General features: G+C 33.1%; 1 protein-coding gene and 1 long non-coding RNA gene across 5 annotated transcripts in view; one reads left to right on the top strand and one right to left on the bottom strand.

Annotated features, from left to right (window-relative positions):
- The window catches only part of LOC134272921 (nuclear cap-binding protein subunit 2-like), a 68,935-nt gene that overhangs the window by 8,178 nt on the left and 36,928 nt on the right, over positions 1-23,829 (bottom strand). The gene's annotated exons all lie outside the window — the stretch shown is intronic.
- Positions 17,298-22,295, top strand: LOC134272907 (uncharacterized). Of its 4 annotated transcripts, none has more exons than XR_009993310.1 (6): positions 17,298-17,366; positions 18,692-18,729; positions 19,601-19,646; positions 19,776-19,841; positions 20,129-20,204; positions 21,585-22,295. It is a non-coding gene; the product is annotated as an uncharacterized LOC134272907 (long non-coding RNA). The 4 variants fall into 4 exon arrangements; XR_009993311.1 differs by lacking the exon at positions 17,298-17,366 and adding an exon at positions 17,375-17,606 and having other exon boundaries at positions 19,779-19,841; XR_009993309.1 differs by lacking the exon at positions 17,298-17,366 and adding an exon at positions 17,375-17,606.

The following is a 23,829-nucleotide window of genomic DNA, read 5'->3' as shown; positions in this document are numbered from 1 at the left end:
CCAAATGACTTCAAAGTGGTTGACCTAGTGACCTTCACTATGACCTAAAAGCTTAAAACAGCTTTTTGTTTGCAAACTTTAACCTTCGCAATAACTTTTGATCGAAGAAAGATAGAGACTAAATATTTGGCAATTATACTCCACTAGCCAAGCACTTCCATAATACACCAAGGCCAATGACCTCAACTGTGTCCTATATGCTAAAAATATATAGTTTTTTTAACCTTCGCCATATAACTTTTGAACAATGAGAGATTGAGACTTCGTATTTAGTATGCATATATCAGTAATCAAGTCCTGTCGTATATGAAATTCCATAGTTTAGCTGGCTGATTTTTACTAGTTTTTTTTTTCTTTATAAAAATCACCTGTTTTAATATACATGTATTTTTCAAAGGATAGCACTTTAAGGTGACATATTCTGAAAACCTTTAGTAAGTGTGATTTGTCTATCTTTGTAATTTTATTAATTAGTTGAAGTATTAAGTAATATTTTCCAAGGCTATTTCTTTTCAAAGTCTCAGGAGGAAAACATCAAAGTATTTACCACTTTTCTATGCCTGCTACATGATATTAAGTCTCGTAGGGTATATTCCAAATAGGCAAAAAGAGTGAAGTCTATACACGCATTTTTTTAGAAAAAAAATCGATTGAATAAAGGGGTTGGAAGTTGATCAGTTGATAACAACTCGTACCTATTAAATTATTGTCTTGTATTAGTGCCAAAAAAGCCATTCTTAGCAATCTTCACTTTTATACCAGATTTATATTTACAATTTTGCTTCATATTTAAGAAGAAAACTAAAGCCGGAAAATAAAGCCAAAGTTCAACTGTTATATCAATATTAAGCCTGTATCAGAAAATTTCATCTAAAGTAACAGGAGTCCATAATAAGTGCAGGAAACGAAGTTGATAACTGGAGTTATATTTGGTTAGTAGGAGTAACAACATATTGATCGAATTTTGATTATTCAGTAAGGAATTTAATTTCCATATTTTTTAAGCAGAGTTTCCATTTTTGTTAATATATAGAAAGTCGTATCGTAATTGCGTTTTGTAGAGAACATTCATAAAATGCTGGTACTTTGTCATAACATGCTGGTACTTTGTCATTAAATGCTGGTACTCTGTCGTTATATGCTACTACTTTTCATTATATGCTACTACGTTGTCATTATCTGCTACTACTTAGTCACTTTAGGCTGGTACTTTGTCATTATATGCTTAGTCATTGTCATTATATGCTTAGTACGTTGTCATTATATGCTTAGTACTTTGTTATTATATGCTACTACTTTGTCATTATATGCTATATAAGGTGACTTGTTGCCCCCCTGATGATGTACAAAATAAGGTGATCTCTGGTCATGCACCCTATTGATGCAAGGGATAAGGTGACCTCTAGTCCCCCTACTTTTGTAAGCTTAAGGCTACCTCTGTTTCCCCTTATTATATACAATATAAAATGACCTTTGTTCTTCGTTATGTATACAATATACGGAAACCTTTGGCGAACTTCGCCCTACTGATGTAGAATTTTTACAACGTACAATTTAAGGCGTCCAGAGACTGATCTTCATATTGATGTAGAATGTAAGGTGTCCTCTGTTCTCTCTACTGATGTACAATATTAGGTGCCCTCTAGTCCAATATACGGTGCCGTCTGGTCCTCTTATAGACGTACACGTACAATATAAGGTGACCACTCGTCCCCCTACTATGTACGATATAAGGTGTCCTCTGGTCTCCCTAATGGTGTACAATATAAGGTGTACAATATATTGATATACAATATCTGGTGACCTCTCCCCCCTAATAAGGTGCAATTTAAGGTTACCTATGGCCCCTAATTATTTTAAATGTATTTGAAATGTAAGGTGACCACTAGTCTCCTCATAGTTGTACAATATAAGGTGACCCCTGGTCCCCCTTATTACTTTCATGTTTCTGTTAATATACATATCAGAAGGTATATCTTTATGAAGCTATAAATAGGATTATTTTGGATTGAGACCAGGAAAAGTTATTATTATATAAACTTCAATCAATATATAAGGACACCTGAGGTCTCCGTGTTGATATCGATGAATTTACTTTTATGCCTTTAATGTTTCATTACTACGCAAAATGACGAACTATTTGCGGGCTACCCGAGGTCCTATTTGAGCGAACGTCGTTTATTCAGTAAGCATCAAAATTATCTACCTTGGTGTGCTCTTTCGTTGAGGAGGAGAGTTTCGTTGTTTGTTGCATAAACAGACAGATGGGACAGATATTTATACATTGTATACATTGTCTTATCGATATTCTAGCTGGTTTATCATTACTACCTGATTGTCAAGATTCATTCTACAACTCAAGAATAGCCGAATTGATGGAAATCTTTCATTTTTTTAAAGCAAACAAATTGCTTAACAAAAAGGAAAGTATAAGTGGATGTGAGGCTGTTCAGACGTTCGTTGTAAAAAATTACGGAATTCGTTTAAACGAATTCAATTCGTTATACCAAGTTTTAGAATCTGTTAAAACGAGTTTAATATGTATTAAAAAATTTTTGAATTCGTTGTAACGAAACCAACAAATTTGTTATAACAGATTAAAGTCGTCATAACGAAGTCAAAGAAATTGTTATTACGATTTAAATTCGTTATTACAAATTCGACAATTCGTAATATCGTGTTCAAAAATGTACATTGGAACTTCAGATATCCGGACACCAGATATCCGGATGCTTCAGTATATAGGCGATTTTTCATCGGAACAGAATTTTTAAATCTTATTTTGTCTTGTTTAACTGGTGATTCAGGTATCCGGACACTTCACATATCCGGAAAAATTAACTTGGAACCAAAGCGTCTGGATATATGAGGCTCCACTGTATATCGATAGGTCCTAAATGGGCTTCTAGTTTTGCATTAGGGGGTCTGTACGTTGCGTGATGGTCAAAGACAAATATAGAAAAACCATAAAACTACAGATCTTCGGTTAAAGATTCGTTTAAACGAACTTAATTTGTCATTAAAAATGTTTCGTTATAACAAATACCGCAGTATTCAACAAATTTGTTTTAACACATCCAATTCGTTATAATGAATTTGAAAACATGTACAATGTCATAGAAATTAGATGAATTTCATATGGTTACCGCATATGAATTATCAAATAAATTTGATAAAGCGATTTCAAAGAAAGGACAAGATAGGGTAAGAGCCGAATCTGGCCCCCTATTTGATATAAAAATCAGAACACTGGTAAAATTGTGATAGTTTGAAGTTAAAAAGTTAAAATGATGCTTACTTTGAGACAAGCACTAATTTTGATTCAAAGCTTACATGGAAGCCACTAGAGGGTGCAGAAAAAGGACATTTTTCCGAATTTCCTCAATTTTGGTGGAATTTCATCATATTTGGGATACATTTCTCTCCGGAAAACATAGAGCACACGCTTGCCTATCTGAGATTTTTACACATATACTGCATCTGATATCAGAGTAAAAAAATATATAAATTTGGTATATAGGCAAGCGTGAGCTCTATGTTTTCCGAAAGAAAATATGCTGTAAAATTAATGAAAATTTGCATAAAAATGGAGAAATTCCGAAAATTGACCTATTTCGAAAGCTCACTTTGACCCCTGTATATTTTAAATCTTAAAACCAACACTCATTTTGTGACAGGGCTGAAAACAGGTTTACATGGATAAACTGTTGGACCATTCTGAAAGACACCCAAAATAGGGGGCCAAATGATGGTCTTACCCTATCTTGTCCTTTGCAAGTTATAATTTTTTAGGTCTACTGGTCAGAGACCAGAAGAGCTTATGCAATAGTAATGCGTCCGGCGTCCGTCCGTCTGTCTGTAAACAATTTTTAAACCGCTACTCCTCCTACAATTTTAGTCTGTTTTCAATATTATTGGCACACAAGTAGACTGCACTAAGATACATAGAATAGTGTATCGGTTTTAATTTCGATGAACGATGTTGTCATGGTTGCTAAAAATACAATTTTCGGTGAAATTCATTTAAAACGCTACTTCTTTTACAGTTTTGGTCTGATTTCAATAAAACTTGGCAGACAAGCAGATTACACTAAGATACATAGAATAGTGCATTGGTTTTTGATTTCGTTGAACGGTGTTACCATGGTTACTAAAAATTGAATTTTCTGTGAATTTTTTTTAAAACACTACTCCTTCTACAGTTTTGGTCTGAATTCAATGTAACTTGGCACAAAAGTAGACTACACTAAATACATAGAATAGTGCAATGGTTTTTGATAAGTACAAGCCAGTAGAGCTACAGTCTCGACAGAGAAATGTAGTTTTCGTGACGAATTCAATTTTTTCGAGGGATCCTTAACTGGTTTCCTTAATATTTACTTCCGTATAGCTTGCGACTATTTACATTCACACACGGAAGAAAATATCAAGGGATGAGGTGACTTGCGACCCCCAGTAAATTGACAAAAAATTAAATGTCTTAATTTTACTCAAATGTTTGTATGTAACTAATCACTGATATGTGTACCTTTATAGAATACTATTTTTAACAAAAATAGAAACGAGATTTTAAAATATAGATCTTTAATTGGGGTAGGGATATCATGTTTACATCCAATTCCAATTGCATTTTAAACCCGCCCCACTCTTTGAAGCCCTTAAAATATACGAGCGCAGGTAGATAGGTACAATTTTCTCCTATGGCTGGTCACTGTATTTTCTAGAAATCTGTATATTATTTTATCGTAATTATTTTCTCTTTCAAACGGTGCAAGATTTATTCTGATATTTCCAGTATTAATGAAGCTATTAATAATTTTTCACACTATATATACTCGTTTTTCAAGTCAGATGCTTAGAAATGCGTATCCATATAAGGGGTTAAATCACGTGACCCTTTGTAATAAATTTCCGTTTCTGAAATAGGAAACACATACTGATACACAAAGTTCGGAAGAATCTCCAGTTAGCTGTTATAAGAGAGACGGAATAAAGATATTGTGTCAAAAAAAATCACCGAAAAGCAGTAAAAAATACGGTAAGAAAATTATTACTATTATTTATTAAAAAAAAAAACATGCGTAGCCTTTGAGAAGGCGTCTACCCCCTTTTAATTATACATAATAATATTTTCCATCAATGGCAGCTTCGAAGATTTATTAAAAATGGAAAGGGTTCTATAAGCTGTGTCCATCGTTTGGGAATAAATAAACTAAAGTCTGGAGATAGCGTTTATTTCTTAAATGTTTTACATTGAGTTTCGATAGAGATATAAAATGTAGATATTCAAAGTATAGATTCGGGGAAAAGTGAAAAAAGGTTTCATTATCCGTATGAAGATAAGCGACAGTTTTGACTATTAGTCCTGTAACATGTAAACCTACTGGGTTCTACAAGGGACAAGGGTTCTTTATTTATGTATATGTGTTTTTCCTCTTACTCTATCTGAGTTATTATTGATTGGAACTATGTACAAAATGATTTCAATGGTAGGCCGTTGTTCATAAGCAAGGTAACCTGCACTGTGTTCCCTGGGACAGCCAGAGTTCCTATTGTATTGTGAAGTACCATGTTCTTTCACCCTTATGCAGAATTACTTCGCCCTGGTACCTCACTACAATTCCTCTAGAGTGTTCTCTTTACACTAATGCGCTTCTAACCTTTGCTTTATTTCTTTATTTCAAGTAATGACTTTATTACCTTGCGCTTTTTTCTATCTTCTTCTTCTTATCTGGACAACTGATTCAGTCTGATTTCGTCAGAATAATGCCTAGCAGCTGCGAGCGTCTCATTTATATACCTTTGGATCATTCTATTTACTCAGAGGGGTGAACAGCCCATTTGAAGAGTCCACTTCCCAATATCCCCTCTGATTCGGCTATAGTAGGCATGGCCAAATACGCTACCCATTACACTACCCACGCCTCCATGAACATGCGTCTCGCATGGCTAATGATCAACAAACTTAAACCTTTTTTAACTTTTCTTATTAGTAGACAAACATACAAAGTTACATATATATATGGATACAGTGTTTTAACTAGGGGGAATATCTTTCCTTAAATTAAATTAGAAATACTTTTTGCATCTTATACAGGAATATGTACACAAAACTGTTTCAAACACTGTTTTCATTTTCCTCATGTTCTCATGCGTTCCATACTTCTCAATGCTTTCTACGTCTTTCTGGTATCTTTTGATGACCCTTACTGTTTACTTACTGTTTTCTTGTGGCTGCGTAGATTAGTTTGTAAACCCACATCGCTCTTAGAACTCAGAGTCTTGCAACAGGGACAATGGAATGCTAGCAAAGCTGCACTTGAATCCTCAGAGATGTCTTTATCCAAAATACTTTCTGTAGATTAATTGGGGACTGGACTCTCTTCCACAAATTTTCTCTTCATTCCAGGAAAACAAGGTATTGTTGCTTTTCTCATGGTTCTTCCAGATTTAAGGTCGGGATGAAAGATGAGTTCTCCTGGATTCTGCTGCCATGCCAGGTCATCGTCCATTTCTTCATTCACGGCAGCCACACTGCTAGTTACAGTCGCAGATGTGTTTGCTGTGGATGTAGTGTGTACTCTCTTCTGATGTCGGACGAGAAGTGACGGTTTTGCAAAGGCTTTATCACAAAGGCTACACTCGCATTGTCTTTTCTTTATGTCCTTAGATACACAAGTGATGAGATGTTCTCTCAAATCTTCATTCGATGGAAGTCGATGAAGACAAATGGAACACAGGAACTCTGGTTTCCTGGGAGGTATAGAAACAGTTTCCTTGATACTCGCACGGAAACATCCTTTTAACAAAAGTTCATGTTCGGTGTCTCCAATGTACATCTTGGTAGATGCCACATCTACCAAGCATTTTTTTCCGCTTGAAGAAATCCAAACCAAGGATACCTTCTGCACTTATATCGGCAAACTGAAATTCACATGTTCCGAGACTTATGCGCAGATTGCATTTCCCTTTTACCTTTATCATAGCTCCATCGGCTAGGATGGCGTTCTAGGTAACGGGAATAAGTTCATTTCTGTCCTCCTTGGCAATCTTTTTGAAAATAGCGTCTGAAATTATTGTTAAGGTAGCTCCCATGTCTACCAAGAAATTACATGGTACCTTATTCACAAGTGCATTTACAAAAAGACCGGCTTGTATATCCATTCTGGTTTGTGTGAGGGAACTTGTAGCTCCTTTGGTAACCCGGACATCTTTATTCATCCTTTCAGTTTGTTTTACGCTATTGCTTGCTGAAGACCTCTGTACCTGGTTCTTACCTTGGTCACCAGCCACCTTGTTCTTTGCAAAACAGTTCTTTGCTTGGTGTTCTCTTTTTCCGCAGTTGTGACACTTGTATGGAAAAATTACTTGCAGAGGGAGGAATTTTCTGCTTGTCATTAGAGTTCTTTTCCTTTAATTTGGCGTCAGCCAATGCCTCCATTTTACACTCTATCTCCCTCCCTAAGAGATGTTCTCAGTTCTTCTCTCAGATCTAAATCACCCCGTATATTTCTCTCTGGTTCTTTTATCGTAGCTTTTTCTACTAATGCTCCCCTGGCAAATCCAGCTTCTTGTCTCCTTTGACGCTCAGCCCTACAAAATTCCTCACTTTCTAAAGCAAGTCGTATGGCCTCATTAAGTGATTTGAGTCTCGATTGCTGAATTCTTAACCTCATGTCAAAATCAGTGAGAGCGTCAACAAACTGATCTTTTGCTATCATTTCAGTCACCTCACATGGAGCTGTGGGGTATGCTAAATGAGTCAACCTTCGTATGCTCTTACCTAGCTCAGGCAAGGTTTCTTTTGGTTTTTGACGCTTCTCCCGTAACATTGCTCTGTAGAGTTCGGTCTGATTGGCTGGGGCAAACCTTGACTCCAGTGCCTCACTTAGATCCCGATACGCACATGCATTATCTGGTCGCATATTACCCAATACAGTCTGGGCTTGTCCCCGTAAGGATGCGGCAAGGTACAGTCCCTTCTGTCTCGGGTTCCACATGCTAATGTTACTGCATGCTTCAAAATGCGCCCTATAGTCTATCCATGAACCATTTCCATCAAATGTAGCCGGTTTCATCACAGTCTTCCCAAACTGTTCACTACTGGTGCTTTGGTTCGGCGTTACCTCGGCTCCCCTACTTTGGTATACACTAGCCAGTGGACTACTGTCTTTTGTGAAGCTCAACGTAACACTTGTTGGAGTTGTCGTAGCCTTGGTTTCCGGTAATTCAGAATGTGGCCTAGGTGTTGAAAATCTTTGATAAAATTGATAATCTTTATCAAGAGAGCCCTTGCTCCAAGTGTCTTTGTGCAGGTCATAACTACCATCCTTTGGTCTAACACCGCGTTCTTCTAGACTAGCAGCGGTATATTTCGGAGTTTCCCATCCTCTGTAGTTAGCCGCTGTAGTTCCTGTGTTACGACTGTAGGTACTCCTGGTGAAGTAAGACGGACGTAAGTATTTTTGACAAAACTCATCTGCTGTATCGTCTACGTTTTCCTGCTTCATGTCTACACCCGAGTCTTGGATCACAGAAAATGGGGGTTCCTTGGATTTGTGAATGAACGGTGTAGATCTTAAGGTCTCTAACGTTTCCCTAAGTTTTTGCCTCCTGTCATCTATCTCCTCGAGATCCCCTAAAATTTCCTTTTCCAGTGTCGGTATATTCATCTTAATGATAGTACAGGGCTTTTCTTAAACACTTTACAAAACAGCTCTGTATACTGTAAACAGATACCCAGTAGCCTTTATCATGAAACAGAACACGGTTCCTGATACAAAGTAACCGAGAACACAGGACACAGTACCCTTGAACAAAGTTCTTTCTTCTATACGAGGGTCGTTCAATAAGTAATGCAATACTCAGTATATCATAATAAATGTTGAAGCATTTGATTGTATTTTTTAATATTTGAAAAGTTCTATTTAAGATCTACTAAACACAGAAAACCCCACGAATTTTCATAGTGTCACCGCTAAGAAATTCATTTTTAAAGTAAGCATGGTCACTACACTGAGCTGAAAACTGCTTATAAATGATCTCCGCCAAGAAGATGAAAATCAGTGCTTATTTGAAAAATGCGCTTTTTACATAAATTGCAGCAAACCTCATTTTTAAGATAAAAAATTTTATAAGTGGAAAAAATAATCTTTAAGGCTGTATACTTTTCAGATGGATTCAATAATTCGGAAGAAAAAAACAAGGGTTCAAATATAACAGTCAATATTGTCAATTGAATTTTGTGGGGACATCACAGAATATCGACTTTGTGTGCCACATGTAATTTGAAAATGCTTTATTTATATGGAAAGACATTGTTAAAATACTTAACATTAAATCGTCACAGCATTTTGTAGAATTCAGACAAAGAAACAACATATAACAATATTTCAATCAGGCAGGTGCCCTATTTTCTCACAAATTTCCAAGAGAGAACATTCGTTAAATGTGCACACGGTTTACTTAAAAACACATTTTGAAGAATTGATAAACTTTCTTAATGTACGACGAAACATTGATGCTCTTATTATAGTCATAAAATATAATTAATGATAAAAAATGAGGAATCCAAGAAAAGGGTGTCATTTAATTAGGATAAACAGAAGTAAAGGCTGCAAACATGTTTTATTACTTTCATGTATTTAAAGAGGTCAATTAAAACATGAACATGCATCCAAATAAAGTACAAGCAATAGTAAGTTTTATCTTCAAATTGCATGAAGGAAAGTTGAATAGATTTTTTGCGAAGGAAGTCCAAAATTCGGTGACCATGGTATTTGTCCTGTGCTTAACAACGCAGCTGGATATACTCTTAGAGAAAAAATAAAATTTTGAAGAAAAGAAAGTATACTTTACTTTGCAATTACCCATATTAGTTTAATCGCAGTCACTTTGAGATCTTTTTGTCCCCAAAACACATGAAAATAATCAAAGGAAGATTGTACAATGTTAGATATGTCATGTGAAATGATATTCCTCAGTGCCTTTTGGGCACCCCTAAAGATGAGTATGCTGAGGATTTCTGTTCATAGATTCAGAGACTTGAGACACATGTAACTGGTAACAGGGAATGCCTTTAGGGATTGAAACTATTTAGAATATGTATTACGTACTTTTCTTACTTTTAGATGACATGTTGCATTATTTATTGAACGACCCTCGTATAGGTACAGTGTCACGGGTCCTAAATTGTACGTGGTACCTTTCCCGCACTTGGTCTTTTCTAAACAGCCTACCCAAAACAAGTAAAAATTTCAAAAACAACAATTTTCTACAAAGATATTTTTAAATCTAATGAAAATCAAACTAAATTAAATACCATATCCCTTGACCGGCTGCCACCAAAATGTAACGTGTAAACCTACTGGGTTCTCCAAGGGACAAGGGTTCTTTATTAATATATATGTGTTTTCCTCTTACTCTATCTGAGTTATTATTGATTGGAACTATGTTCAAAATGATTTCAATGGTAGGCCGTGGTTCATAAGCAAGGTAACCTGCACTGTGTTCCTGGAACAGCCAGAGTTCCTATTGTATTGTGAAGTACCATGTTCTTTCACCCTTATGCAGAATTACTTCGCCCTGGTACCTCACTACAATTCCTCTAGAGTGTTCTCTTTACACTAATGCGCTTCTAACCTTTGCTTTATTTCTTTATTTCAAGTAATGACTTTATTACCTTGCGCTTTCTTCTATCTTCTTCTTCTTATCTGGACAACTAATTCAGTCTGATACCGTCAGAATAATGCCTAGCAGATGCGAGCGTCTCATTTATATACCTTTGGGTCATTCTATTTACTCAGAGGGGTGAACAGCCCATTTCCTTGTTTGAAATTGCAGTAAATTTGAGATAACAGTTTAATCGGGTATTATAATAAAGCATTTCTGTGATGTCACATGACTGTGTTGATCACGTGACGGACATTAATGATATTCTTAATTGTTGCACAAAAATCGCATCGGCACAAGCGTAAAATAAAATTATTGAACAAAGTTTGTTACATAGATCAATTCATCGTGATCTTTGGTACAAAAAAAGTGCTGGGGGCTGGTTTAATTTTTACTTCCTAAAAATATTTTACGAGAAATTCAACTTATCAACATAAGAAGGGGTATTTTCCACTCTTTATCGCGATTTATACAAACATGGATAAACAACATACGATCTCCCAGCAAAATTCAGTTAGAAGACATACTTCTCTTTTAGATTCACGCAGAATAACTTCAGTTTCTCCTTGTCTTTCACTTGTGCCAGTATAATATAAACACGATTCATAAATTCTAACTCTGTCTACGGACGTATAAGGGGAGCGTTTCATATATTATTTTTCGCTATTGTTTGAATATGTGCATATTGGACAAGCGAAAGGAAAAGGGATATTTACATTTCAAATGTTCAACATCATAACAGCACATGGAGCATAAAAATAATCCCAGCACTTGAATTAAACAACAACGCCCCCCCCCCAATAAATATACATGCCATGTATAAAAATTTTGACACTTTCCCCGTCGTGTAAGCTCAAGTGACTTGACGTCATATTCTATTATGACGTCATATCTAGGTAGCTCAGAGAAATAACTTCAGCTTAATCAGTTCGATATTTTACGAACAGCCTTATATCCTAGCTGCGCGTGCCTTAAAATACCGATCAGGGTGTATCACAATAAATGAGAAGTGCAGTCATTTGTACCTGTAGTGTATTAAAAACAAATTCAGTGCTCCTGAAACTTTTTATAATTCATTTACTTAAGGGACTGTCTGTAATAAATATCTAGAAAATGCAATATATACGTTTTGTTTTATTTCTTACACACATCCATGCTGGGACAAGTTCATAGAACAAGTTTTTTTCTGTAAATTAGTAAATTGAATAATATCTGATGTGAAATGAAAACAAAACTGATACTCGTACGTAATATCAGTTTGACTCCATTATGCAAATTATGCAATTTTACTTAGAACTTATATTCAGAATTCTTAAATATGTTTTCAATAAGGAATTTTTCCACACAGAAATGAAATAATAACGTCTCTTTTCCTCATGTGCACATTCTAACAACTACAAATAGATAGGTGCAGCCGATCATTAAAGTAAGATTTCGTAGTAGGATTTAGGTGCCATTGAGAATTGGTCAATTTCTATGCATTGAGGGACGACCTTTTTTTTTTTTTTAATATTTTACTGATATCAAACAAATGCAATGTGGCATAATCTGCTTTGGATAATAAGATTTTATATTTATGCTTGTCTTGTGATCTTGTAGTCACATGGATTTAGCAAATTTACTTGCAGTGTTGACTTAATTAATAAGATCCAATATTGCAAGGGTACAATCAAGTTAAAAGTCTAATTCTGATTTATATCTCTTTTTAAACAAGGTGGAGTTTGTAAAAGAAATGCTGCAAACCTATATAAATTCTCCAATTTAATTGTTAAAATTACGTTTGTTAGAACGCGTGTTAAATAGTACTGCTTGTCAACCCCCCAAAAAATGGCTATGATAAAATCATTTGCATTTAAATTCTAGAATATCTTTTTGTCTAGTCCGTGTTTATTCATGCTTTTTTGTAAAGAATACAGATTGAAAGAAATAACTTATTACGGGTTTTTATTTCGTTAGAAGTGACGTAATGAAGTCCTTAAACTTATCTAAAAAATGATTATGAAGACGGTTTCTTGCCTTTCTTAATCATACAAAGGGACAAAATGACACCGATTGCAATCCTTTTTTTAGTAACAATGGACATCCCGAAGGTTGTGATACAGCTGAATTTTAAAACAATCCAAGTTTATTTATTTTAATTAGATTGCTGTATGTATATACAGGAGGCCTAATATGCATGCAAATCTCTGCGCGTCTGTCTTTGTTTCTGACGGTAAGGAGCCCAAATGCGCATGTAAATCTCATGCGGCCGTATGTCTTTGTGTTTGACCTCAAGGGGCGAAAACTTTTGAAATTGACATCAGAGACCTCGTGAAATTTAAATCTAGTAGTCTACATTTTAACATTCTAAATCGAAAATTTTATTTCGCAATGAAATGGAAATATGAAAATGGAATCACTGTTTACTTAGTATAATCTGCCCTGGCATTTTATACTAACTAGATACTGCTGAAGGAGCTCGAGGCAGGGGGGGGGGGTAACAAATTAACCATCAGATATAACTTTATGTTTTAGATATGATTAGGCTGTCCGAAAGCTTAGAATGCAAAATACACATATTTTTTTTGAGCTAGATTTTATTTTAAAGGGGCTGGGGCGTTGTGGCCATTTTTAGACTACAGTATATTGATCTCCTGTGGATCTCCAGAAGAACTCCATATAAAGATATACAAATTTCAAACCTAAAACTTCTGAAATCTTTCTTTGCCAAAGGATAGTTGAGAGCATCAAGATATTATAACTGCGCAATTTTTTTTTATTCATGTATAGGGTATTATCATATCAATTTAGTATTTTATTTTATTTGTTCTGAAACATATGCTTCTCTGAAGTTTTATAATGAAACAGTAATGGTTGATATTACGTTTTAGATGTGTTATAAACTAATGTTGTCCAATTTGTTAGGTTTATATTCATAATTGCTTTTTAAGCATATTGTTCGACAGGTGTTCTCGATTTAATTGAAAAACTTATCTATAAAAGTAAAGACAAAATGACTTGCACTGGACAGTGTATCCTCAGTACTGAAGGTAATATTTATAGTTTTTATTATAATTTTTTTCTTGTCAAACATTAATTTTTACAAAGTCTTCTATGCATAGTTTTACTTTTTACTATTGAAAAATTGTGCTCATGTAGGAAAACTGCACGGTCGGATCTGTTCTATAATGCTTGTAGCATCAGGCCTAGGGCTCACCATGGTCGTTTTAACGTGGCAGCTCCGCCAAAGTTAAATTCCTTAGCACCACAGTTAAAACAATCAGCGTCCGAGTTCAGCTACAGTAACAATATTAGCACTACAGTAAGATCGTTGTCATCAGTTAAATATATAAATTTATTAATTAAATGAACATGCAAATTGTGTACAGATGTTTTGTTTCCAATGCTTAACCGTTAATTTACTCTAATTAGGGTCTAGACCTCGCTGGACATATAAATAAAAAGAGACATTCCAAGATAAATACAAATAAAATTTTTAATACCAATAACTTCATACTTGAATGGTTCTACAGATGAGAACGTCCCTAAAAAGTGCATTGGTTCTGCGAGTACATCACCGTACGTGTACTGTAATCATGATTTTTTAATGTTGAAAAATTAAAAACACCAGTTTACACACTTTATTATTATTTTTGACTCTATTTTTTTATTGGAAAGTTTTAATTAAAGTTATATGATTTTTAAAGACATAATATAACTTTTATTTCAACAGTGAAATGTGTTAAGCTGGTCGAAAATTATCTATTGATTATACTGTCATGAAGTTTTATTATTATACCGGGTATTGTGACAAATATATCAAATATATTATGAAAGGCAAGAAGAAAAAAGTCTCTCTTTGAGCTAAGAATAAACTCATTTTGGTAAACAAAAAATCAAAAAGCATTTTTTGTTTGTTTAATGATTTATGCTAAAAATATGATTTTATTGAGTGCAGAAAGATCGAATAATTGACTATGCGAAGTAATTGGAAACTTTTTCGTTGTCACAAATTTTAAGGAGTCTTTTCAAGACAAAGAAGATTGTTTTTTTTAATAAGATTGGTTTATTTGAATAAACGATATTGAAAACAAAACTTTTTAAAAAAAAATGTATATTTTTTTTTAGATGTAATTGTAGTGCAAAAAATAAAATATAAAATGCTCCGTAGCGCAAAAAGATGGCAATGACCTGCATTTCTACTTTGATTTGATTTTTATTTCTTTAGTGTAGATTTTACTTTAGATTTTTTAGTGTATATTCTAAAAAAAATACACTGTACTTCATTAATTTTTTTAAAATAGTTTTGATAGCAGGATCGAATAAATTGTTATGCTTGATGTAGTTTTAACCTTCTGTGTCAGAGTTTGAAGTTTCTTTTTATCTTTTTTTACTTTCACCTAATCGTATATTTACCACCGAGTTAGAGCGCATCTTGACACCAATAATGGATTTTTTTGGTCCGTGTAACACTTAAGAATTCATTTTTCTAAAATGGTTTTGAGTTTTAGAATGTTAATATTTTTGTTCAAATATCTAAATTTCATTGTTTTCACACTTCCATACAAGGGTTAATTGGTAGTTGCAATAAAATACAGTGTAATATTTAAAAAAAATTTAAATATGTCTTTTCTATAGAGCCACGGCTCTAGAATTATTTTAGCACTGTTAAGTCAGACATAACATAAGTCATTCAATTGATGTAAATAAATTGCTTAAAATTTTGAACATGTTCTAGGAAATCTTAAAATATTTTACTGTTCTTAAGTTTCTTTTTTTTTTGTAATGTGATAATTCGATTACGAAAACTGATAAATAATCACGGCAAATTTACTTTCAAAAATGTAAATGAGTACGACTGTATCGGTCAGAATTTCCTCTGCTTTTCAGAATGTACGTGTTTTTACTTTTCTCAAAATGTACAACTATACCATTTGTGTAACTAATTAGCGATTTTTAAGAATAAGTGTGTGCATGTATTCTTTTGTAATTTTCATAAATAGTAATTAAGTTGCGAATTTGATCGCGAAAATACCGCGAAAGTTTACTTCTTCGCGTTAACTCTGCAACACAGTAACATTCCAAATGATGGAGAACCCTGTATATATATACCAACAACACTGTATATCCTAAATGTCGGATCTACTAAGTAGATACAAGGTCACGGATGGAAATTTATATAAAGCACTAAAATGACCAACGACAAACAATAAAAATTGAGGGGTTTCCTCATCTGATGCTTGTTTACCTGCTTTTTTTAGCAGAGCATCCCATGTCAATGAATGAAACAAGTATAAATATAAACCAATGGTTTAGAATTTGTAAAAATATACACCAATCAGAAAGATTCATGTACATAATCACCATCCAAAATAGATGGAAGTCCAGAACAAAGAAATATTCCAAAATGGCTGACCTAAATATGCATGGTTTTAGTCTCCGTAGCTTTGTTAGCAAGGACATAAGATTATACACTAAAAGGAATATATCTAAGCTACTATCTAAAGGTATAATAATGATATTTAATGTTTCATTATAATAAATATTTATAGCATTTAAATAGTTATTCGGACTTATTATCCATTATCCATGCTGTTAAGTACACATCGACATAAATGCAATAAATTGTAGGAATATAGAAATAAAATTTATATGAATAGAAAGCTCTTTCTTTTCTTTATATTTTACACACAACTTATATGTTGATTGCATCAAAGATAAGGATGCTATAAGCTGATAAGTAAAGGAAATATGCATTCACTGCGATATCTGTTTACACTTAAGAGTCAAAATCAGCAAGCATCGAGCATTGAATGGAAAGTCAAAATTTTATTTTTTCAAAAGCTTTTGGTATATGAAAGATTTTGTCTTACCTAATGCTAAAACACAATTAAAATTTTTTTCGAACGTATGAAGGGACTGGTATCCAAGGAAATTCATTTCCTTAGCAACGGGTTCATAAATCCTTATGAAAATCAATGATATTTAGACATTTTTTAACGAATATTTTTTCTGAACGTGATAAGATAAGGTATTTTGGTTACTTTATTTGTTAAAAGATGGAATTACTTAATTCTCCAAAAATAGGAAAAACAAAATTTCTGTAGTGATATTGTTGCCATGACAACGGGAAAAGAACATGGCGTCAATGCTTATTAATTTTGAAAAAAGTTGCATATGTTTATCACTTTATTCACAAAATCTACAACCACTGCTGGAAAATTGAATGGTATGATCTTGTTAGGGGTTATCTATATGTCATATCTATACAATAAAATTTGCAGGCAACTTTAGCAGAAAAAAGTTACAAATGGTTAAAATGTGTGAAAATCTAGCATTTATAAGCTTTTTTGAAGGGGTCGGGGTAATTTGAATACATGTTCAGTGTCCATTATATTGGCCATATTGGTTCTGATCAAAGCATACTCATAACGTTACTATTGTTAATAAATAAATGCACATTCAATTTCAAAATGAATTTTATATTCCCCACAAAGGAAACTTGGAAAAGGGGGGGGGGGGTTAGGAATCACCTTGTTCAACGATCCATATCACACCTCCTAACCTCATTAGCATAAATCGGAAGAATTCGGAGATAAACGTAATAAAATGGGAACAAAATCCGTAAACGTCCGAACAGCTTTCCTCGCGAGAATTCAGCGAGACCAACATGCTACAGGTGAAAATCGAGAGAGAAATTCAACATGAAAAAAGAGGTAAAACTTTATGTTATCTCGATTTATAAGATTTGTAAATTGCAAAAAGTTGAAAAACAAACGTTTCTTTACCTGAAAAATGAAAGTAGGTTTGCAGTTTCTTATTCTGTCAAGTGCTATTGCACTTTAAAGTGTCAAAACAGCACCTCTCGATTTTGTAAACATGTTTCCACGTGGAAGGGAGTAGTTGTGATGGTCAAGATTAACCCACATACATTGATTTAGTGAACAAAAACACTCGTAAGTAGAATTTCATTTATTTTTTCGATTACCTCTAGCACAAAATGGCTAAATATTTTAGGGCATGTTTGTCAAATGCTGTTAATAGCATGTCTAAAATTGAAGAGAAAATGCAGGTGTGCTATAGTTAAAATTCCTACACAAGGAGAGACTATGCATGCATATGCAGAGTTACGCGTATAAAAGTCATTATTCTTACTTAAAATACCCAGTGATTTGTGAGAACCATATGTGTTTTTTCAAATACCAAGAGACTAAAATTTAATTCTATCCGTACTCGTGTGTATGCACAAGAAGTCCTTCCGAATTTCCTCTACACATATACATGTGTACCTGGATAAAGGATTAAAGGTTTGTTTACATTTGTTTGCAGTTTTAATAGTGTCAGCTGTTTATATCAATCATGCAGTTTTCACTAGTCTAGAGCCTTCTGATCAAAATATGATTGTTACTTTTCTAATTTAATATCATAGAATTTATGATCAGATGATGTCACAACCAGTTCTCACATACTTGTGTATATATCAGGTATGAAACTTCACATATGCAGTTGTCGCCCACGTGGTGCAGTGATTCAAAATGCACTATAACAAGTAAGGAAGGTACTTGAGGTACTGTGAGCAATGAGCTCTGACACTAAATGATTTGACTTACCTGCTAATTCTCATATGAATATAATGACTGTGTCCATGTTTTGCTATGGGAAACCCCAAATATGTGGTGGATCAAAAAGTAAAATAGAAGATGCACAATTGCAATGTGTAATATAGATTCTGTGAAAGTCATCAAATATCACTCAGTGGTATTAGAGGAATTAGCGGTTAAGAGATGGGTACACCAAAGCATAACAGACGGACAGACATACCGATTACTTAATATACCCTCCCGCTTTTCAAGCGGGGGGTTAATAAATTACATGCATGAAAATGCATCAATCTGTGCAATGAAAAGATATTGCTGAAGATAATTTACATTGATGTTTTGCATTTTTGTTTGTAAGAATACATGTATTTAATTTACATATTGTTTGATTATTTCAATGTGTTAAATGAAAAGTAATTTTCTTTTTTGTTTGTCTATTGCAGGTACAGCTGTAGAGTACATTTTGAACAGCCATCTCCAGGTATGACAAAAATAACACAATTGACCCTATAAGGTTAAATAAACAAACATTATTGAATTTAGAAAATGTATGTAATGAAGCACAAATGTGAAATCATTGTAGGCCCAGGCTAGAAATAGTTTTCTTTCACTGCTCACTCAGGCTTTTTACTGGTCAGATCATCATAATATCACTATCCCACTCCCAGGCTACTAGATTTACTAAAAAGAGACTGACCCAAAACCATAATAAGAATAATAATCATGATAAATGTAATAGTTATATTTTGTTTATTTAATGTGATACACAGTTGGACAAATAATTAATCTAAACAAAATAGGACTTCCTTGACAGAACTTTGAAACAAGCCTGTTAAGTTACTAGCCCAACTATAATTGTATTTTGTTATACATGTACATAGAACTGACCCAAAAGACAGATGCCCCCTACCATGTACTATCCTAGGTAAAACAAAAATCACTGACCCCTTCCAGTGGGCCTTCAATTATTTTTTTTAGCCTTGCATTGTAAAGTCAGCTATCGAGACATTCTGTCCTTTTTTGTTGTTTGTTTTTTTAATGATATGCACCATCCCACACAAATTATACACACAAGAAAATATATTTTTTTCTCCACTTTTAAAATACGGGCTTCACTGATCTTTACATGTATTCAGTGTATGTCTTTTCTTTTGAAGAATGACATTGTTGATTGAATTTAAAAATGGTCTTCAATTTGTATGCATATGATAGTGATGATACTGTATTAAATGCACAAAAATTATAATTTCATTAAAATAAAACAAAAAAAGCAAATATAAACTTTTAAAAAAGAAAATCAAATCAATTCATTTGTAATGTGCAATGATCAAATGATCAAATGTTTCTTGCAGGATATACTCTGAAGACAGTGATGTGCAAGTTCAAGGTTTGCCTGTTGTGAGTATTGTATATGTAACTGTAAGGTAAAATTATAACATATTTAATATGCAACATTATTATTTAATTATTATCATCCTGATTATGCTGATTCTCAAAAGATTTAATCACATTCTGTTCTATTTTCAGCAGATACTTCAATAACAAAGAATGGGTGAAAAAAATCTCACATTATCATGCTGCATAATAGCACATGTAAGTTCAAAGGCAGGAGAAAATCCATTAAAAGATAATTTATAAATACAGTTGGTTGTCTGTTTCAGCAAACAATTTAATGAACTGAAAATTATGTTGATACATAATCAGCATATTATCCAAACTGTAAATGATTGCATTACATATTTTTCTGATTTGCATGTAGTGCATTGATATTTGTCAGTATTTTTCATTCAGTTTTCTTTCCACATTATTGCAAATGCTTGTATTTTATATGGATTAATTAAATGTAGAGGATTGTATTAACTTATTAATCATATTTGTAGTTCAGCTGTAACAAAACAAATTGATGAAAGCTTCAACCACTAGAATCTAGGAAAGGATGTCAAGTCCAAAGAGAAGGTATGTTGATTACTGGTGATGATATGTTATTGATGTACAGTAAAACTCGGTTATAACGAAGTCACTGGGACCTTTGAAATTACTTCGCCATATCTGTAATTCGTTATAACCGTGTAAGAAAGTCATTAAATTTATATAGCTGGTGCTCCAAGATGACTTCTCTATAACCGTAAATTCACAATATCTGTGTTCGTACTAAACGAGTTTTGCTGTATATAGAGTACAGCAATAAAATAGAGAGAACAATAGTAATCCGTACACAAAAAATTAAATCTTAATTCTTTTCAAGAATAGGCAGGTCATTATTAGTCACTCTGAGATAGTTAAGAGCAGATTTAGATTTGTTCAGATCATATAGCTATGGGGTAGGGTGGGTCCACAGTGGGGTGTCAAAGTTTTATTCTGGAATATTTAAGGCTGAAGCCTTTTATTACGAAATCTATTCAAGATTACCAGGGCCATGATACATCATATTTTTTGAACGAATACATCCTAGTACAGAATCCCAGAATCAAGGGTAATGGATGTGCCATAATTAGAAACGGAATGTTTATCTTGAAAGTCCTATGTAAATATTGGAAAATCATTTTGTTTATTTCTTGGCTTTTAAGTTAAGTAGAGATTAAAATAATACAAGTTTTCATAATTTAAATACCTATTTTATGGAGACTTTAGTTGATATCTATGTAAGTTCAAAAAAGCTAAAATTTTCAGAAAGAAAGCAATATTTTGGGGTTATAGAAAAGGGGCATAACTCTCATCATGATAGTAATGATGGATTTCAGATAATGTGAAAAATGTGTACTGTTGGGAAACAAGTGAATACAGTGCAGTCTAAATAAGTACAGTTAAACAACAGTATCTTAAAATCAAAAAACTTTGACTACCTAGGGTATGTTGACGTTCATGACAGTATTACAAATTGGATGAATGATTTGCAAACACTTGGAATTACATATATATATATATGATTTACTTTTGTTAATTTAATTTGCTCATTTTGCACATATCTCTTTCTCATGCAGATTATTAATGAACGATGATAGACTGAATTAGCAATTGTAAATGGCATACATGTATATGAATTTTATGTACTCTGTTTAGAGTTGAACTTTGGTATATATCTTTGACAGTTGACACTGAGTGATATTTTGAACACATTGAGATATCAAAGTCATTTTAAAGTCCCTTGAACGACATTTTTTTTTCTATATATCTTACCCTGAATCTCTTGGATATCTCAGTTTTTTCAGCAGTCCCATGAGCATTTCAAGATAACAAGTGTGACTTTATTTTATTGATTCAATTAATTTATGATGAATTATAAAAATACCAATCATATAGTTTTATTTTAATGCATTAACATTTTATATTTTTCAGGCCATATAACAAATGGTTGCTGAATTCATGAAGACTAGCTGGGATGATACAGTACTTTTCTACTCATATGAACCATATCTAAAAATCATTTCAGGATCCCTTTCTCAGAAAAAAAGAATTTGCATATTCAAAGACTCTATAGTTTATTGTTTATTTGTTTGTTTAACATTCTTCTTGAGAAATTTTCACTCATATGGGGATGCCAACATTTGTCGGTGGAGAGCTGCAAATTTTGTCCTTTACTTGGCACACATGGCTAATTGAGCAATGAGGGATCTTTTTGGTACTAGCACCTACTGCAACACAGGACCTCTGTATATACAGTCTCATCTATGTCCGACTGTGGGATTTCGAACCAGCAATTTATGGATCAGCTCCTTACTCATGACTCTCGAGCAGATGCTCTTGCCACTGTGCCATGCAGGTGACTTCATAGGTTATAAAATGATAAGATTCATAACTTAAAACTGATTTTTTTTATTCAATCACAGTATAGAAAATGTTTGCGAAAAAGGGAGGTAATAGCTACATGTAGCTCTCACTGGTATTGCATGCTTAAACTATATGAATTACATATATTGTAATTACACATGTATTTTAAACCAGATCAGTAAAGAAAGAAACACTTGAATATTTTTACTTTGAATTTTATTATAAGGTTGATTATCTTTTAAAAAAATGGAACTTTTAATTTTTTTTTTGAGTAGGAAAAAAAAATATTTAGAATGTACATGTGCACTTAATTTTGTTGATTAAAAATAGTCAAAATTTGGAGATCTTGTGAAGGGGATCTAAATATTGATTTATAAATTTTTACTTCATTTTTAAACAGCATAATCTTTATTATAACATATGCCTGTAATATACAACTTATTTGTTGTTGAACATTCCATTGTCTGTCTACATGTAGTGCTTAGTAAATTTCTTGTAAATAAAAACATGATTGAATGCTGTTTGTTTATTTTGTCTTTTTTTCAATATGAGTCATGGTATATAAATGGTGTGCATATCAGTTTAAATTATTTTTGTTGAATTCAGTTAACAGAAAAAATTAATAACTGAATATGATTATGTAGATAGATACCTTCCAGAAATATTTACGTTCTTTGGATGCACTAGTAGCTGCAGATATGTAGCTTATGTGAAATCAGGTATAATTTGAAACTCAATTTACCTGTACTTATTAAACAGAAATTTAATGAACACATTCATATACCTCTGCAGTATTTTATATTGAAAATACACTGTGTTAATGTTTTACTTATTCAACATAAAAATTGACCAGACGTGATCTTAATGAAATAAAACATATCTCACAATATTTTTTTTCTTCCCCCCCCCCAATTTTATCACAATTTAAATGTATATAAATTGATAAAGGAAACTGACTATACCATTAAAGAAAATCTTGAGTTGTCTTTCCTTGTTTAAAGAAAATAGCTGATGCAATGAATGCTCCCTTGGGTTCATGACCCTGAATATTAATAAGGTTGGGAGGTGTGCATATGTTTGTTAAAGAGCCATAGCTGCCTTACCGACGACTCGGCCTACACAAGTATTTAAAAGGAAATTACCTGTTTCTATTTATAGATACATGTACCTTTTCAAATCAAAATCAATCCACATGTATCTAATCATTTGTGAACCACTGTTATATTTTCATAGTTGCAAGTTTGTTGCATGAAAGTAATTTTACTTGTCCAATACTCTTATTCTAAACAAAATTGTTTGAAAATTTTAAAAATAAAACAGGCTACAGCTATGACTTTGGTTCATTAAAATAGTTTAAGACTGTTTTTCCCCAAGATACTTTCAATGTGTAGCGTTGTATATTATATATCTCTTTTAAAAATTATTTATACATGTATGTATTTTAAAATAAAAGAAAACACAGGAAAATCCACACAGAGAAAAAAAATATAGTTATTAAGTAACACGCAGTGTGAGATTCGAACTCACAATCATTATGTCTTCAATCCAGCAATCATACCACTATGCCACGAAGTCTTGGTAATCGAGTCGATAAAATTAAGACAGATTGTTGAATTTTGAAATAATTTTAGAAGAAAAATTAAATACGTATTTTCAACATTTTCAATATGAAGACCACCTTTAACCAAAAATATCTAAACGTAATGAAGTTCAGTCATATCCAAATAAAATTATTCAGAAGTTGTTTTTCTGGTTAAGGTTGGTCTTTTCCTACAGTTTGTCATTGTTTAGGTGAGTACCTCAGTATTTACTA

This window comes from Saccostrea cucullata, unplaced genomic scaffold (genome assembly GCF_032062105.1).
Source record: "Saccostrea cucullata isolate Sc308-1 unplaced genomic scaffold, CSIRO_AGI_Scuc_v1 ctg1978, whole genome shotgun sequence".
Taxonomy (NCBI): domain Eukaryota; kingdom Metazoa; phylum Mollusca; class Bivalvia; order Ostreida; family Ostreidae; genus Saccostrea; species Saccostrea cuccullata.
The sequence above is the reverse complement of the archived record's forward strand: the minus strand, read 5'-3'. Positions and strand labels throughout refer to the sequence as shown.